We start from the raw sequence: 7,456 nt of genomic DNA on the forward strand, positions 1-7,456 counted from the left end.
TGCTGCTATGTATTCACAGTAGGCTTGTGTGTGAAGTCTGAAAGCCATATTGAGGCAGATACAGAGTCTCAATTTTCAAAAATCAGAGGACCAAGATAAAAAGAAAAAGAGGCCACAATAATCCAAGTGAGCAATTGCCAGATGCTGGACTGAGACGGTAGATGTGATGTTAAACAAAAGAGGCAATAGTTAGTGGTTGTGAAGAAAATACTCAAAATAACAACATCAAGGAAATCCAACACCATAGAAAGAGGGTTCCAAAACAGTAAAGGACAGAAAGGAATTAAAAATCATTTGAAGGTTCTGCTTTTTTGGTAGAGAAATGACAGACAAAGCAAGACTGAGGACATGTATGTAGCAAACCCTAGAAAGAGAAACAAACGTCCTTATTGCATTTTTTTTTTTTTTTTCTGTGTCTGGAATGAAGAAGAAAGAACAAAGCTGTTTCTTTGCACTTTGATTTATCCCATTTTATCTCCAGGATCACAAAGTCTATGTTAAAGTTATGTACTGCTCAAAGCACTAGCTGGCATCCTAGCTGCCACACACCCGAGTTATTTGAGGTCATTTCATTTGGCATTGTCCAGGGAGACACTACAGAGAGAAACTACTGTCTGCATGGTAACCAAAGGCACAAACTTTGTATTACTGAGCCTCAGATTGAATCTTGACTGTGGTTATGTTCTTCTAGTGACTAGAACAGAAACAGAAATGAATCATTTGTCTCCAGAAATTGCCACCCTGACTTTGCTTTTGGCGACACTGGCATGTGTACTGTGGCGAGAACAATCCTGCTTTGATTTGTCATCAAGCATTCGGTATTGGACTTTGAAAGGAAAGAAAAATATTGTGCGATTCAAATGAGCTGCTCATTTGAAAGAGAGAAGACTGTGTGTAGAGCTATCTTTTCTAATTATTACCAGTAGGCATTATTCTCAGAAGATACATTCCATAATTTTATGACCTTGGAACTGCTCAATATTTGCTTCAATCTCTACAAAACATAATTAAATATAATTTCCCAAATCTTAGAAATTTTAGCAGGACTTTCAGTCTTATTTTTCTTTTAGCTGGAAATTCTGGGAGAGGAAACCATCAAGGGGAAGCCCCTCATTTTATAGTTAAAATGAAGGCTGAACTTGAAGGGACTTGTTGAAGGTCACGGGGCTGGGCAGTAAGAAAGCTAGGAGAGTCTCAAATCTATTTATATCTAGACTGAGCCTCTTTTAACTATGCTGTGCTGTTTCTTCCCAGTGTAAGATATTATAAACTGTAGAAAACTAACTTGACGTGTAATTGCTATCCACCAATAAATCAGATCTCATGTCTGATGTCTCTTAACTTTCCCCCACATCTATCCTAAAAGCATTATATACAATAAAGTATAAACACTCTGATAATAACAAACAGGGCTTAAATAGTTGAGAAGATTTTTAAAAGACAATAGTTACTTAAGAAAAAATCATAGTTTTCCCCTGATTTCCACAAAGATATGACAAGAAAATTATGAATCCAACTCTATCTTGTTCCACGTTTGCTTGTTAAAGAACCCACCATCCTAGGACCAGGGTAAAGTGCCCAGAATGTTTCTCAAATGTGAATGTGGTGGGAGAACAGAAAGGATAAACAGAGAAAAGGAAAGGGGCGGAAGAGCCATTGACGGAGCCGTAGCTGACTTTGCTGTGGCCTGGGCTGGCACTCGGGCACAGATGACCATCTGTTCCAGCGCATCCCCGTGTTTCTCCTGTCCTAAAAGTCCTCTCCGGGGCTCCGGTCCCTGTCCAGCTCTCTCGGCCCCATCTCATTCAGAGCTCTTGGAACTTTTATCTACATGCACTTTGCACATTTCCTGGTCCCCACCTTACAGTTCCCAGCACCTGGCACCTGCTTTCACTTCACAACTGAACTGATGGTTTTGAGTCATCAAATCCAGTGGAGTTTTGGGGTCTTTCCTGGGTCTTTCTGCACATGTGGCCCACTGGTCACTCTGTTGCTCTCACAGCCCTCGGCCCCCGCCTTCCACGGCCCCGCACGGGCCAGGCCACCCTGTAGTCGCTCCCCTGCCCCGGTCACGGCCTTCCCTCCCTCCCCGCCCCAGCCCCCAGCCCCTCGCTGCCTCGCTCACGCTCTCCCTCCACACTCCCGCCTGCGGCCATGGTTACACTCACTGATAAATTTTGTAGGTAAAACAAGTCCCCTTCCTTCACTTCAGACTCATTGTTTTGTGGAACTTCCCTCCGCTCATTCACCCAAACTAGAAACCCACAGGTGATTTTTGGTTTCCCTTTTCCCACTTTTGTTATTTGTCCACATCAAACCCACGACTGGACTTGCTCCCCCTCCGTCCTAAATGCTTCCCGAGCCCGTCTGCGATGACCGCCATCGCTGCCACCGTTACAGTTCAGGACTGCTGCCGCTGCTGCGATTCCTCTCTTATTTGGGCGTCTGCACCACTGAAGGGGCCTTTCTTCTACCAGCTTTGTCACCATCAAACGTCACCATACATACAACCCAACGTAAACCTGCCTTGGAAGCTTAAACCCTCCTCGCGTTTCCTCCCCCTGCTGGATAAAGTCCAAAATAGCCCCAACTTAAATTCTACCTTATATATGCTACTTCCTTCCTCTCTCTGATCTTATCTCGAACAATTCCTGTTTTAAACTGTGTTTTCCAGCACCACGCGACAGCAGGGAATTCTACATAAGCCACATCATTTCTTTGCTTTTACTCCACTTTTGCCCTCGAAGGCACTTCCACTTCTCTTCCCCGGCTCGGTCCCAGTCTTCCTCTCCTCCAGAATCTTTTCCTTTATATGTCTTGTCACTTTCCATTCCAACTATCTTTATCAAGCCCTTTGCATATTCTAGTCATTGCATTAACTGTATTATTTTCTAATTTGTATATTTGGGAGCTATACAGTCTATTGACAGCTGTTAGCAACTTGTTAGCTGCTTTTTTTTTTTTTTTTCCCAATTAAATTCAGAAGTCTTTGGATAAGAATTTAGTACAGAACTGCAAAGAATCTTTGTGAGTTCTGCTGACAATTGAGTCAGGAAACTGTTTATTTAAGGATATAGATGTAATGGACGGACGGATGGATGATGGATGGATGGATGGATGGAGATAGAGATAAAGATATATATCCTTACATATGTATATATATTTTGCCTTTGGCTTTAATTTAATTTACATTTCATTCCTTCTCAGCAGTAACTGAGTCACAAATATATCAGTCTCTTTATTGTACCTTCACCCCTAATATCCATCCTTTAACTATATTTACCCCTAAAAGAAGCTGAAATTCAAGAAAGACTAAGCTATTGACTGGCACAGAACACCAAGATTAGTTTAGAAGTTTCACAAGAATCTATTTTTTCAATCCTCTTACTATTTTATGACGTTGCTTCTCTGTGATTTTTTTTTTTTAAACATTTAAAAGTATAGTTTGTGCGAGGTGTGTTCAAACACATGCTAAAACATGGAGTTTTCAGGGTGACCAGTCACCATGCCAGAGAAAAGATTTAAAAGCTTTATTTACTTACATTTCATATATAGGGTGTGGCAAAAGTAAGTTTACAATTATGCATATGCGAAGCATGGAGTTTATTCTTGTATTATTATTTATTAGCTATTGTATTGTTTTCCATACAAACAATTATAAACCTACTTTCACCCCACCCCATATAAAGTTTTCATACAAAGAAGTAGCACACTGAGTTTTGCATTCCCCCCACATGCTGCAAATGCTGTTCTCTCAGGGAAAAAAGTGAGGTTTCGTTTTTGCTAATGAAATGCCAACATGCCCAGCCAACTTCCCGGGCACCGTTAAACTGGAGCTTCTTTGGCAGTAAGCTACGCAGTATCTCCATCCATGCAAATATTTTGCAAAAGTTTAGCTTAAGCAATTTTTTTTTTTGGCCAGATTCTTTTCAGGATGATGTTGGGAATTCAGGAAGTGGTACAGTTCTCACAGCGTTATCAACATTTCCAAAGCCTGGTTAAATAAGCTCCACTGTTACCCTAACCGATCAGCTCAAGCCTGTCTTTCTACTCCCCCCACGGGTACCAGAACTTCAGCGCTTGGCCCCATGGGTGTGAATGTGGCGGCAAAGTGCTGATTTGAAAACACCCCTTGTAGAGTTACTCCCATTTCTAATTTATATTCCCGCTGCCCCTGTTTTATTTGTTCACTGTCTCTTTTTTGTTCTTTTTAGCTACACCATCCGATTTTAATTACTATATTCTCTATTGTGTCAACTAACCTCTTCTGTTGGAGCTCGAAAGCAGCCTGAGATAATAAATACATAAGCAGATGAGCATGACTGTGTTCCAGTGAAACTTTATTTACACAAATGGGTGGCACGCTGGATTTGGCCCACTGGTCACAGTTTGCCAACTCCCCATTTCACTCTTTTATTTTGATTTTAAAAGTCGTAGGCATAAAGATGAATGCTTCTATAATGGGTAAAATTTTAGGTTCTATCAAAGACAATGAATTCATCCAGGGTGAGGGAAGATGAATCGTTTTTGAGCTCTTTCCCATATTTGAAGTGACTGCTTGTACAGTTGGTAGTTTCTTGAGGGGATTGAGTAGATCACAACGCATCCTTCGATCTCACCCTAACCAAAGTGCCCGGTTCATGGAAGACGCATAGTTTTGAGCAAACGAATGCGTGATTAGGGTCCTGTATGCCAACAGATAAGTTGATCACATGTAGACAACAGATCAGGCTGAGTGTTTAAGACTCTTAAGTTCTCTGTGCGCTGCTGTTTTAGAGGCTCGCAGATTAGCCGCACTGAGGCTGCGATAAAGATCGGTGCCATGGGCAGGAGGGAGAGTGGTGTGTGCTCCCACCTGAGCCCACGCGCTGCAACAGGTGTTTGTGGGGGTTTTATATGGTAAGCAGGTGTGGATAGGTTTTTAATACACAGGGGGCCAGTTTTTCCTCCAGTGCCTTAAATCTATTTCTTTAAAACCAAAAGGTGAACCTTTTTGAAGTGAATATTGGCTGAGGAGTGTGGACTTACTAATATTTTCGACTCCTTAGATTTGAGGTTATCGTGGGCATCGTGCCCTGGGTGAAGCTTTGGAATTTCTTGTGATGAGTAAGTAGCCATATGCCAGCCAAGGTGCTCCCTACGTCAGTGAAAAATACCTACCTACAGAACTCTGTGACAACGGAGAGAGCCATGGGCTCGATTACGAAAGACCTGTAATTACATCCAACAGTCCCAAGTACTGGTGCCATAATTCACACTTCTTGTCTCCTCTAAAATTACTTATCTTGGTCTTTTTATCCTTTTTCTATATATACACTTGTCTATGTGTGTGAAACCTAAATGGGGGGAATACACACACACACACACGCATACATACATATATATAAAGAGAGAAAGAGCCATTCCATGCTAGAGATGTAAATCTCCCTCATTCAATTAAAGTACTACCCATTATATAACCACTTTATACTTTTTTCCCTCCCCCTTTAAGCACTGTGCTGTGCTTATAGCAATGCATATTCAAAAATGCTTGTAGTAGTTAATTAAGAAGATGAAACAGCTTTTCCCATGGTGGGGAAATGACTATCTACTTTCATTCATATAGTTTTACTTTTAGTTGGTTCACGGGTGATTGTTGATAGCTTTGTAAGAACCAAATGTATCCTGGTTCTCACTGTGATATATTTTTTGTATTACTGTGTGTTTATAGTTCTAAAGCAATGAGGGCCCATGCCTACAAATGCACATATACAGATTTCTTTATTTCAAGGAGACAATTCAGATGGCCAAGCTCAGAGTGGAGATCATAATGACATGTATCTGCCTCTGTGACAATGGCATCCTAACAGATAGAGTATTCAGCTCATGAGCTTTCAGAATACCCTGCCATTCTCCGATAATTGCTACGTGCTTTTAGCCATATTAACAAAGAGCATCTCAACCTTCAATGTGCAGAAACCTTTATACCTTACTCTTCAGAGACGGCTATTTTAAAATTTTCCAAATTCACTTGCAGCTCTGTTCTCTGCAAGATCTGCCCATCTATTACAACTGTGTCAAACTGTGACAAAAACAGACGAAAACAAGAATAGACTCTACGTGTCACTCAGGTTGGCTGAGGGATAAGCTGAGGAAGCAAGAATTGAATGATGGAAGAATAAATGCATCAGCATTTGAAAAAGAACTCTTCTCTTTCAAGCTATATATATAACTTAGCTATTGCAAACTGAGTAAGGCTATTAATAGTAATAATGATAATAACACCTTACTTTTGTCCAGTGCCATTTAAGTTACAAAGTCTTCCTTATGTGTTAATCCATCTCATCTTTTTGACGGTCCCATCAATTAGTCAGGACAGAGCCTATTATTTCCTCCTTACTTCCCACCTCTGCAGGTACTTCCTGCTGCTCTTTCCAAACCTGGTGATTAGATTCCGAGAAGTAAAATTCTCAGCCTTGGATATCTCCCCAGAGTCATTATGTTTGGGCATCATACTCGATGATCTGTTAGAATGTGGGAATTGGGAATTTCTGCTGTGGCCAACATCCCCTCAGGGAGACTACAAATCAGTGAAAAGAGAAGGTCAGATAACTCAGAATTATTGAGGTGATGCTACTTTTTTAAATAGAGAGGAGTGACAGTATTAAAGATGGATAGCATGGATTAATTCCTTAAATTGATGCTTAGTTATATAATAGAGTCATTTGGATTCCATCCATCTCCCTGGTAAATTAGCCACTGGTAGTCACAATTATGACCCTTAGATACAATAAGACAATGAAATACCTCCTGAATTATTAAGAAGTGTTCATTTATGTCCACTCTGTATGTAGTTTTGAGTATTTTACTGCTTTATCATTCCTTGAAAATTGGTCACCTGTGTATATGACACATACATAAGATTAAACTTCAGCAATGGTAATATTTCTTTAGAAGCAAGCCCTTATTCCAAGGCTGAACGCACATAATTATATTTTATATGGATTTTTTTCTAGATTTTTGTTCGCTGTCCGTGGTCTTGACTTATTTGTTCATTAGCCATAGGTCGTTCATTGAGAAAAAATGATGCTGAACACTTTTACAATGCTTTATTATGAACCAACACTTTCATTCTCATATCCACTGTCCAATTTATCATATAAGCCTTAAAAGGCATCATTACCAGCATTTTCTAAAGTAAACCTCAGGGAGCATACGTGGTTTGCTCAAAGCCATGTAGCTAATACGTGGTAGAGAAGAAACCCGATTCCATCTGCCTGAGTCAAAAGCTTTTTCCATGGAACCACAGAATGTGGGTCAGGAGACTGCAGCCGGCCGTGGACCTCTCCACGTGTGAGCCCATCTGGCTGAGTTTCTTTCTAGTTCCAGTCAGAGGAGCTGATACCAACCAACAAATCAGAGATCCAGAAAATGGGTTGTAATCCTGATCATCATGGAAAAGGGATCATGTCCCCAG

Source organism: Miniopterus natalensis, chromosome 2, assembly GCF_054644295.1.
Source record: "Miniopterus natalensis isolate mMinNat1 chromosome 2, mMinNat1.hap1, whole genome shotgun sequence".
Lineage (NCBI taxonomy): Eukaryota > Metazoa > Chordata > Mammalia > Chiroptera > Miniopteridae > Miniopterus > Miniopterus natalensis.